The sequence below is a fragment of the Macaca nemestrina genome, chromosome 13 (genome assembly GCF_043159975.1).
Source record: "Macaca nemestrina isolate mMacNem1 chromosome 13, mMacNem.hap1, whole genome shotgun sequence".
Classification (NCBI taxonomy): domain Eukaryota; kingdom Metazoa; phylum Chordata; class Mammalia; order Primates; family Cercopithecidae; genus Macaca; species Macaca nemestrina.
The window spans coordinates 75,612,217-75,624,598 of NC_092137.1; the positions used below are offsets into that span (position 1 = coordinate 75,612,217).

Genomic DNA, 12,382 nt, shown 5'->3' on the forward strand with positions numbered 1-12,382 from the left:
TATATTAGTATGAAATCCCAACAAATGCAAATGGCAGCTGAGGAATATTTTATAATATCAAATAATTCACATCACTTAAATTTTTATATATGTAGGTCTATACATAACTTTTGTAGTGCATAACACAAATTTTTACTTTGACAATTAGATGGATATGGTATATGATAATTGTGAATTCTTTCATGTAAAAAAGTTTGATAAAATTAATTTCAAAAAGTAAAATAAAAGTTGATATTCATCAGTTGTAGTTGTATTTCTTATATTTTAGGAGAAAATTTAATCTGAGAGCACATAATATAGTTTTAATTAATTTTTTACATTTACTTTAATTAAGATTTTTAACTAAAATTTACACAGATTTTTAGAGTTCAAATATATGTCTCAGCTTTACATTCTCAAATCATTGCTATTAATAGAACAGGATTTTTCCAGAATGGAGACAAAAAAAATGAATGTAATGAAATACATACATAGTAAATTTTAAATTATGGTATGTCTTAATATTGTTGTTTATCCAAACATTGCCAGACTATTCACAGGCACCCAGATGCAGCAATAACTAAATGTAATCACTTTTGATATTTGATTCATTTAAATTAAAATCATAACTTTATACATATTTTTTGATTTTATCTTTATGAAGATACATTTGTCAAGATTAGAAGTAACATTTTATTCAATGATTGGTTTATAACTTTTACATATTTAAACAAAATATATGTTCCTCCATTTGTACTCTTGCCCTCGGCCTTTGAAATATTAGGACAGCTTCTCCACTGGCCTTCTATCCACAGGATCTTTTCAGTATGATGATATGAAGCCCAGGGCTCCACATATAATTTTTGAAGAGATCATCACAAACAAGTCACATTCTGGGTGTGAAATATACATTATTTAGATCCCAGAAGAATCAGATTTGGGGATTCCTTCACCTAATGGTAGCTTGTTAGAACAGTGGCTCTGTAATGAAAACGGGTGAGGACCTGGTGTTACAAGTCTCAGGTCTATGTCCCAGCCTCATTGGTTACTTCCTTTGTGATCTTAGACACAATAACTCACTTAGAACATCAATTTCTTCATCTACATGGTAATCAAGTGCTACTAAATAAGATGACATGTAAAAGCACACAGAACAGAAGAAAATATTGCATTTTGATAGTTGGATTAATAGCCAATCCCAGAAGCAATTTGTGGCAAACACTGTGTGTGCTTGTTTACTTGATGGGCATTTTCTGGCTCTTTGCCCTGTAGTGCTAAAACAGGAAAGAATATTTCAAACATACACAAAAGGGTAAAAAATAGTAGAATAAGTTTTGAATGACTTACCCATACTCCTCTAGTCCTCTCCTTTCCTATGGAGAGTTTTGAAGCAAATTTCAGATGTTGTGTTATTAAATTAATAAGTATACTTTTTTATTTCAGGAAGTCTTTTTACTACATAAGAATTAACATATTTTAGAGTTTGCCTTTGGCATAGATCTTAGGTCTGACATTTGGCAGTTTTTCAAAAGTCTTTCTTTCTTTCTTCTCATCAGAGACTCTAGAAATGAATTGAGCAGAGAGTTAATAGATTATCACCTATGTCACCTGAACACATAGCACTAGTGTCAGTGCTCTTTTGGCCTTCTGTAATTTCTAGTAATTGTCACTCTAGCATTATTTCTTCATGCTAAGCATTGTCAACAGAAATGCCAATAGAGTCAATTTCTATACCTGCTGGGTTATTAAACATTTTATATGTGGTTGATTTCTCTCTAATTACTAGCAGTAAAACTCCTATTAAAATAGAAAGCTTATTTGTATGCATGTTGTTTCACAAACTGCAGGGTACAGAACAAATTAAGACACTCTCTTCTGCTTCCCAGAGAGCTAGTGCATTAGCTTCTTACTGCTGCTGTAACAAACTGTCACAAATACAGTGGCTTGAAACAACACAAATTTATTATCTTATGGTACAGAAGGTCAGAGTTTAAAGTGGGTTGGCAGGACTGGGATCCTTCTGGTGGGTCTAGAGGAGAATCTGTTTACTTGGTTTTTCTAGAAACCACATACATTTCTTGGCTGTTGGCCTCTTCCTCCATCATCAAAGCAGCAGCATAGCATCTTCTGTCTCTGTTTCTGTTTATCACATTGCCTTCTGTCTTTTATCTTCCTTCCTCCCTTTTATGAGGACCCTGGTTGTTACATTGAACCCACTCAGATAATCCAGAATAATCTCTTCATCTCAAGATATTTGATTTAATCACACCTACAAAGCTCTTTTCTTTTCTTTTTCCTTTTTTTTTTTTTTTTCTTGAGACAGAGTCTCTCTCTATCCCCAAGGCTGGAGTGCAGTGGTGTGATCTCCACTCACTACAGCCTCCATCTCCCAGGTTCAAGCGATTCTCATGCCTCAGCCTCCCGAATAGCTGGGACTACAGGTGTGCACCACCACACCTGGCTAATTTTTGTATTTTTAGTAGTGACAGGGTTTCCCCCTGCTGGCCAGGCTGGTCTGGAACTCCTGACCTCAGGTGATCCATCCACCTCAGCCTCCCAAAGTGCTGGGATTACAGGCATAAGCCACTGCATCTGGCCTTCTTTTCTTTTAAAGGTAAGAAAACATTTCATAGATTTTGGGGATTTGAGTATAGACATCTTTGGGAGACCATTATTCAGCCTACCACACTCAGCCAGCTTAGGGATAGAGAAAAAGTGAAAAGGAAGGATAAAGCAAGCAAGAAAAACAGAGGGAGGCAGCTGGTGGAGAGATGACCACAGGTTTGCAGCAAGTTGGTGCAGAGAAGCAGGAGAAGCATCCCTAGGTGTCTGACTTGTAGAAAAGTGCTGTGGCTTGAATGTGTCTCCTAAAAGTTCTTGTGTTGGAAACATAAGCCCTCTACCTTATGAATAGTTTAACAAATTAATGAGGGCTCTTCCCTCGTGAATAAATTAATGTCACTATCACAGAAGTGAGTTCCTTGTTGAGAAAGTAGCTTTGTTTCAAAAGTGGGCTCTGACTTTCTTGTTCTTGCCCTCTTGTCATATGATGCCCTGTGCCATGTTATGACACAGCAAGAAGGCCCTCATCAGATGCCAGTGCTATGCTTTTGGACTCCCCAGCCTCCATAGCTCTACACTAAATACATTTCTTTTCTTTATAAGCTATCCCATCTGTGGTATTCTATTATAGCAACAGAAAATGGACTAAGACAGAAGGTACTCTTCAACAGCTGACAAATTAGTGGATGGAACCTTCTATCTACAACCTGCTGAAAGCTTTAGAAAAGTGAAAAAATCACAGAGAAATGCAGGAATAAGGACTGTTTCGGTGTTTTTTTTCCTGTGGGTACATATATTCTTAATATTTATAAACGTGCCTTTTAACGATGAATAATTTTTATAATATTTGTTTATTCTGAGTGTATGCAAACATTTAGACCCTAAGAACCCTAAAATAAAAATAAAAATATTAGCCAGGTGTATTAGTCTTCTAGGGCTTTCATAACAAAATAGCACAGACTGGGTAACTTAAATGAGAGAAATTTATTTCTCACAGTTCTAGAGGCTGGAAGTTCAAGATCAAGGTGTCAGTTTTGGTTTCTCCTGAGGTCTCTCCCCTTGGCTTGCAAATAGCTGCTTTCTTGCTATGTCCTCATATGGTCTTTTCTTTGACCTCTCTTCCCTTTTTTTTTTTTTTTTTTTTTAAAGGGACACCATTCCCATTGGATTAAAGCCCCACCTACATGATCTCATTTAACACGAATTATCTCAAGGGCCCTTTCTCCAAACACAGCTACTTTGGGAGTTAGGCTTCAACCTATACATTTGAGAGGAACACAATTATTCTGTAACATCAGGAATCAGCATGTGCTGGATAAGACAATCTTCCAGATACTATGTTTGGTACTGAGAGTACATATCAGATAACATTGTAGTAAGTACAGTTTGAAAGAGACAATTACTAAAATGGAACAAATAAAGTGAAGGCCTAACTACAAACCATCCAGCAATGCCTGCCTCCATAGTCGGAGTGCTCTAAGCAGAAAGAAACACAAGTGCAAAGGTCCTGAGAAGGAGAAGATGCTTAGTAGAGTTGAAGAGCAGAGAGAAGATCTCTCTAACTGGACATGGGACAAGAGGGAGGAGGGTAGGAAGGTAATTTTTTATTAATAGGGAAAAATCATGTGGGGCTTTGCAGGACATGGTAAGGACTTTAGGTTTTTATTTTATGCAGAAAATAAAATTTTATCTCATTGCCACAGTGTGGCTGATGAACTTGGGGTGGAGTGGTAAAAGAGCATCTAGGAGACTGTCTATGAGGCTACTGTGTTTCTTCAGATGGGGGGAAGAGATGGTTTACACCAAAGTCATAACAGTGTAGTGGTATTCAATGGTCATATTTGTAATGTATTTTGAGGGTGATCTGAAGGGGCTTACTACTAAATTAAAATTGGGGTGTGAAGAAAAAGAAAAAACTCAAGCTTGTAGAAAAAGCCCTAGAGAACCTATTTTGAGAGCTGATTTGGCATGAGATGCCCAAAGGAGATAATAATGCAGAGTGCCCCCTCCACTGAAGATCAGGACTGAAGACTGGGGCTACTGGGCAGATTGTGGAGAAACTAGGAAAATAGTTATCTTCCTTAAAATGGAATTAGAATGTGATTTTCCAAGTATATTTAATTCCTGAAGAGGGAGAGACTGACTATAGGGATAAACTGGGTTGCACTCTTCATAGCTATGCAGTAATTGTACATGTCAGCCACAGCAAGAGTTATGCCATGATTTCCTGTGATATTGTAGTGGATAAAATGGAAAAGTATAGCATAGACAATATAGAGATTTGTAATTTATTGAGAAAATTTGCTCCAAATGACAAATAACTCAACTGCAGCTTAGAAATACCTTTCTTACAACTATAGAAACCTGCCCGTAGCTTAGATGAGGACATAGAGGGCTTGCTCATTAAATTTGTGTATGATATGAAGCTGCAAAGAGACATGAATACATAAAAGACAAAATCATGACCCCAAACCATTTGCATTTATATCTAAAAAGTTTAATTTAATGAGGATTTATGTAAGGTCTTGTACATGGTCCAAAAAAGCCCCACAAACAACTGAACAAATGCAAGTGTGGAGAGTCATGAGTGGACAGACACAGCCATAAAAGACATAGCAGTTTTAGCATTCAGAGAGGCCAATATTAGCCTGCAGTGTGATATGGCTGCCAAATAAATTAATGCAATCCCAGGTGGTATGCATGATATATTATCCAGGAGAGAGAGATATATATATATATACCAGTCAGACCACATTTAATCTCTTTGAAGTCACAACTTAAGAACATCGACAAATGGAAATAAAGTTTAACCAAGAGAGAGAGACTGAAAAACACATCTAAGATATGGAAGACCTAGGTTAGGTTTAATTCATTCAACAAATATTTGCTGTATGATTAGTTTGTGTCAGGTGTCTTTATAGGCCCAGGAGCTACAGTAGGAAAAAATTGCTCATAAAAGGATGAGATTCTAGAAAGGAGTAATAGCTAATAACTGCTATGTAGAAGAGATATAAGATGTATTCTGGATGGATCAAAGGAGAAGATGTTATAATGATTAGGAGCTTTGGGAAAATCTAATTTTAATATTTAAAAACTAACAAAATCCTTAACAGCTTTCTAAGAAAAATGAATTATTTTGACATAGTAAGTTCTCTTTTACTAGACTTGTTAGGAAAAATAGGAAGCCATACATTTAATCTTTTCTAAAGGCATTTTATATGCACATTTTAGAAAAGTAGAAGTACAAAAAGAAATAAAAATCACCCTTAATTCAATAACTTTGTAGTAGTCATTATTTCTCCCCCTTTCTCTAAATATGTGTCTCCTTACACACACACACACACACACACGACTAATCCTATAACTCTATTTACATATTAGATGGTTGAGATCTTCCTCTGACATAGCTTTATGTTCCTTTTTACTAAACATTATAAGTATTTCCATAACACTTAAAGTTCTCTGTGAATATCATATTAATGATGGAACAATATTATATCATATGTGCCATGGATTTTTAAACCATTCCTCTGGCACTGGAAATTTATGATGTTTTAATTTATTTGGTCCTAAATGATTCTGTGGTATCTTTGTGCTCACTGTGCTCTCATCTTATTATTTACTTGGAACAGAGTTAGGAAAGTGTAATTACTATGCAAAAAGCTATGGGATTTTTTAAGATTTTAGATGTAAGTTATAAAATTAATTTCAGAAATATTAAACCCATTTACACACCTATTAGCTTGAGAATTCCAACCTCACCTCACTCTTAGCCAACATTATTTTTTTTAATCTTTTCTAATTTCATGGGCAAAAATTAGTGTTACATTTTAATTTACTCTCCTTAGATGACTAATGAGGTTGAACATGTACTTCAGATGCTTATTAACTACTTGTCTTTTCTGTAAGTTTTCTTATGCACAAGTTTTCCAATGGGGGTGTAGAATTTTCCCATTGATTTGAATATACTCTCTATACAGTAAGAATATTACTTTTTAAATCTTTATTATGTCTTTGTGGCAATTTTTCTTCCTTGTTTTCCTTCTTTGGTTTTGATTATTATGTTTACATAGAAGAGAAAAATATTGATAAATTTGATGATGAAAAAATAAGATTTAGTGAATATTATAAAATAATATCAAAACAAAATGCATAAACCTTTGAGACATTTGAATCAAATGTTTCCAACAAAATATTAACATGCCTAATATTTAACACTTCAAACAAATCTATTAAAATACCAAAATGCAATAAATAGGTCCTGAAAGAACAAAAACACATAATGAATCCAAGAAACAGTTTAATCTCTATAGCAATGAAATAAATCAAAAAAAACATCAATGATGAAATTTCATCTATCATATTATCAAATATTAAAATAAATGATAATACTACTGTCTGCATGGTGATACAGATGTATGCAAATTTTGGGAAAGCATTTTGGTAATATGCTATATATTAAGAACTTCAAAATATTCTCATTTTTGTTTCAGTAAGTGTAGTTTTGGAAAATTGTATTGAATCAGAGACATGACATAGGCATGTTTATTGCCTCATGATCTGTAAGCAATCTACATGTGTAATATAAAGAGATGATTTAAGTAAATTATGTTTATAAAGTGAAATATGAAGTAAATCTGTTTATAAAGTGAAATTTCATGCTGCTAATGAGTGAGACTATCATTTTGGAAATCAAAATAGGACAGCTGAGAAAACATTCAGTAAAATATTGAAAGATAAAACTGTGGATATCCCTTCAAAGTAGAAGAAAAAGGAGAGAAATATATGGAAATCCTGGAATCTGTTTGGGAAGGCTAACATTCAATTAATAGATTTCCAAAAGGAAGAATAAGTAAATTAGTGGGAAAGGAAATCACCAAGGAGTGAAAAATGCAAGGGCATTTTCCAGAACTAAAAGATATTTGTTTCCAGATTTCTGGGCCCTCATGGCCATCATAATGAATGGGAGGGGTATGTGGGGAAGAGACCCACACCAACATAATCATGACATTTCAGAACACTCTGGAGATAAAGATCGTAAATATTTCCAGAGAGCCCCTTTGCCTGGAACAAGAAGGCAGCAGATTTTTCTCAACAACAACAACACTAGATTCTAGAAGACAAAAATGCCTTGGAAAATCTGAGAGAAAAGAATCTTCGATCTAGAGTTCTGTATCCAGCCAAACTATCAATCATACAGAAGAGTAGAGTAATGGCATTTTTTGGCCAGCAAAATTTCAAAAAATATACCTACATTTATCTTCATTGAAATCCTCTCAAGAAACTATGAGAGGCTGTTTTGTACTAAAGCTAGGATTTATAGTAAGAGAAAAGCATAGAGTTCAGGAAGCAAAGGTCTCTAACAGGAGGGAGGCAAGCAAAATCCAAGAATGATGGCAAGGTAGCTGCCACAGGTCAGCTGTGCAGTAGGCAAAAGGGAAGCCTGTCTTAATAACATTGGGCAGACAGAGAAACTCTTGATGGATATCTCTTCCCATTTATCATAATCACCACTACTCCTTATAAATTTCCCAACTGTGATCGGCTACCTAATAGATTTGAACGTGAAGAACATTGTGGTAAGAGGTGTTTTATGTAATTGTTGAAGAGTGTCAGAAGACTAAGAGATTAAAAGAAATGAAGAAAAAATTTCAATGAGGCAACATTAACTCCAAGATAAAGAAAAAGGTAGTAATAACCGTTGCTATTTTTTTATATTTTATTGACTACTTCCATCGTATGACTTAATGTTCTAAGCCCTTTTACACATATTATCTCATTTAATTGTAAATATCACCTTAGCAAGTTGGTACTATTGATATCCCCATTATTCAGGAGGGAAAAAATAGAAAGACTGGCCTGAGGTGCCAGAATGGGATTCAAGCAGCCTGTTAGGCTCTGAACTGCCTCTCTAAGAAAGCAAATGTAATCACAGCTTTCAATTTCATTTGGCAGTGAGCAATATTTGCATAGTCAAAATGATAAAACCACTGAGTACAGATTGAACCAAAACTGTCATGTAATCATATCAGGAGGATGAGGGAGTGGAAAAAACTAACAAAAAACTCTGCCTGCAATAAAAGTCAATAAATAACACCTAAACACACACATATGTGTGCATATATATGTACATATGTGTTCATATGTGTATTTATGTATTTATGAACTTCCTGTTATTGCAGGTGATATGTGTGTATATATATGTATATGTGTGTGTATGTGAATAATATGGAGGAAAATATTGGAAGAAAAAAATTGAGAGTAATAGCTTCTAGTAGCAACTTAGCAGCATTTGATTTTTAATTTAAAACTATGTGTATATATTACACACACATACATATCTATACCTATAATGTATCTATATCTATGTATATTTCATGCTGACAAAGATTTTTAAAAGTCTTGGTCATGGTTAATAGCCTGTGGACCTGAGTGCACCTCTGCTCTTCTCGCTGTCTGGAACCTCCCCTGCCTCTCAAACCTACCTACAACCCCACAATCTAAAGGGTGCAGGTGTCTTAGAGCCTGGGACTCCAGGACTCCCTCTACTCCACAGCCAGCCTGGCATGGACCTCATCCCCATTGGGTCTGTGCTTATGTCCTCCTAGTTGTTAAATATTTCTTAATATTATCCTTGCTTATGAAATTACATTAAATGAAAAAAGAAGATACAAATTACGTCTATAAAGTCAATAAAAATGGGTTTATGTGGGAAATAATATATTGTTTTACTCTTTATACTTGTCTGGATTTTAGAAGTACTTCACATAAAAAGCACAGATTAATTTTAAGACTGACAACAAATGTAACAAAAAGTATAAAATGAAACTCATAGATGGGTAAAGTTATTGATCCATAATATGCCTAACTATGCCTCTGCATTACAGAAGCTGGTACAGGCCAATCCTCACTTTCATAAATAGCCCCTGAAATCATTTGAAAGGCAAATGTTTGTGTCAAAGTTTGGACATAAGTGTTATGAAAGGGATCTTCAGCCTAGATAATTTAAACTAATTAAAAATCTCTATTTATCACCCTTACGATTATAGGAAAAGACAACCTCCTTTGGACCCAGGAGGCCAGGTAGACAGATGACAGCTTTCATGAGTGCCCGGTCAGATAGGAGGCAGGAGCCAATAGTCCTAGGCCGGGTTAGATGGTTGGCCACTCTCAATCATTAAATCCTTGTTCAGCTGTATTAGATATACAGAGCAGGGCAAGAAGTGGTCTAATTTGTTTAATTTTCCCAGCCCAACAGAAAGACAAGTTACATCTTAAATTGCTCCCCTGTCTGCCAGCATATATGAGTTCCTACTGCAGGCTGCCTATAACTTCTCTTCATGACCCTTTGAACTTTCTGAGCCCAAAAGTCTGCTCCAGAGCCAGATGCCCACAGTGTCCAATGCCAGAGCCCCTTTATCCGGATGAAGACAGGCTGACCAACGGTCCCATTTCGCTCTTGCTTGGGCCTGGGTGGAAAGAGAGTTTCCAGGATATGAGATTTTCAGTGCCCAAATCCATCTTGGGCAAACTAGGATGAGTTGGTCACCCTAGCTGGAGGTCACCCTAGCTGTGGATTATTATTGGATAAGATGTAACTGTCATCCACTGGGGCTGTAGAGGAGGGGATCAATGGGTGTCTCTGCTAGGTGACCAAGGCCTACCTGTGAACACTCTCTGTCCCCTTAACTTTTTCCAGAGGGACAGTGGGTGGAAGACAGAGCCCTCTCCATGAGAGTGAGAAATTACCTTTCCTTAAATGAGAAGTGAAGGAAAGGTCAGCTGACACAGGGGGCAGCTTTTAAATATTACATGCAAGACCAAAAGCTTCAGGGGCCTGAAGTACTGGTTGGGAACTCAAATGGACAGATGGAGTGGTAGAGATCATAGCAACCTAAGAAGCCTCTCTGAGGGCAGGTGATCCTCAGCTCCTACTGAGATCTCAAGTTGGAAACAGGATCTAGTTTGGTAGATCTTCCCATTTTTTAGGGGAAGCCAGCAACCTGAATTTGTATGTGATATTGCAACTTTTCAACGTGGAAGACCAATTCGAAAACGTGTAAGCACTGTGCAGTGTTTCTCAACTCACGTCTGTGAGTAACTGTGATGCATGCTCTCTGCAAAAGTAAGATGTGTGTCTCAGTTACACTAATTAAGGGTTCACCATGTGGTATAGAAGAGACCTGGAGTGAGGATCAGAGAATATCCACAAGACTTGCCATTTGGCGTCAGCTGCTTTGCATTCTGGTTCTCTCTCTCCTTTTCTCTCCAGGTGTGCAAGTCACTCCACCTCCCCCCAACTCCCCCCATCCAAGTACTGGGCATAGTAAATGGGAGAGATCTTCTTTGATTTGTTTCTTTGCTTCTTCTTCATCTCTCCCTCACCCAACCAATTTTGAATATTGAACTGGCCATTTCTCTCTAAGGTGGCACATGGCATTAGAGCAACTAGAAAAGTTCAAACTTATGGGTTCATTATTAGTATCTTGCAGTTTAGAAATTCCTGCTGCAGAATCAAATTCCCTGGGTTCCTATTTGGCCTTTAAAACCAATACTCTATCTAGACACAACGAAGGGGAACATCCTTGGCTCGGGCTTACTGATGGGGAAGAGCGAGTCTCTAGAGCTGTTGGTGTCTAAGGGCACATTCTACGACTCCTGATTAGTGACTCAGAAATTAATTTTTGTTTTGTAGATTAAAGTAGCTTTTGTAAATTAACACATATAAGCCTTCTGGCATATCAATGAAGGGGGAATCCACCCAGCACTGAACTACTGAGTTCTAGCAGCACCGAAATGCCCAAATAGTGTGAGAAGTTAGGAAGGTCCCAAGGACAGTGCTTCTGAAAGTCTCATCTGAAGCTCACTTGCATCAAATGAAGCATTTCAGGAGGTATTTAAAAAATACAGCTTCAAGGCTGGGCACGGTGGCTCATGCCTGTAGTCCCGGTACTTTGGGAGGCCGAGGCGGGAGGATCACCTGAGGTTGGGAGTTCAAGACCAACCTGACCAACATGGAGAAACCCCGTCTCTACTAAACATACAAAAATTAGCTGGGCAAGGTGGCGCATGACTGTAATCCCAGCTACTCGGGAGGCTGAGGCAGGAGAACTACTTGAATCCGGCAGGCAGAGGTTGCGGTGAGCCGAGATCATGCCATTGCACTCCAGCCTGGGCAACAAGTGCGAAACGCTGTCTCAAAAAAATAAATAAATAAATAAAAATAAAAATACAGATTCAAGGGCCTAACTCTCAACCTATTGAATCACATTATGTAATCGGAAGGCCCAGGACTCAACTTTAACAAGCTCCCCACATCGTTCTCATGCACAATGCATTAGAAGACCCGCCGCTACAGGGCCTTTATTTCTGATTTCTAAGCAGCCACCAAAGCCTCAGATTCCAGGCTGGCAAAGCAGGATGGAGGTTAGTCTTGTCTCACCTTTTGGTCAGATAAAAGAGACTAATAATAAATAGGATAAAAGAATACAAGGGAAGAGGAATCACTCATATGAGAATTAGAAAATCACGTTTGAAATGAGGGCAGTTTTCAAAGAGCCAATTATGAAAGGAGACAGCCCAGTCTCATAACCACAAGGGATTCTGAAAGGAAGGCAAGATTTATTTCAAATGTACCTCATGTCAAGAACTCCGCTAGGCAGTGACATTCATTACTTCGGCAACATTTACTGAACACCTGTATATAAAAAATTCAAGCCAAAATACATTACATAGAATATATAGGGTAATTTAATATTGATAACCTGAAGATATAACAGTCATTATACTTTCTGTGCAAATAGCCTATGCTGTTAGTAATATACGTGCAAGCAGAAAGACA

The 12,382-nt window shown here is 36.9% G+C and overlaps 1 long non-coding RNA gene across 1 annotated transcript in view; it reads right to left on the minus strand.

The window, feature by feature from the left end:
• Positions 1-12,382, minus strand: part of LOC139357904 (uncharacterized) — a 184,324-nt gene that overhangs the window by 64,090 nt on the left and 107,852 nt on the right. The window lies entirely within an intron of this gene.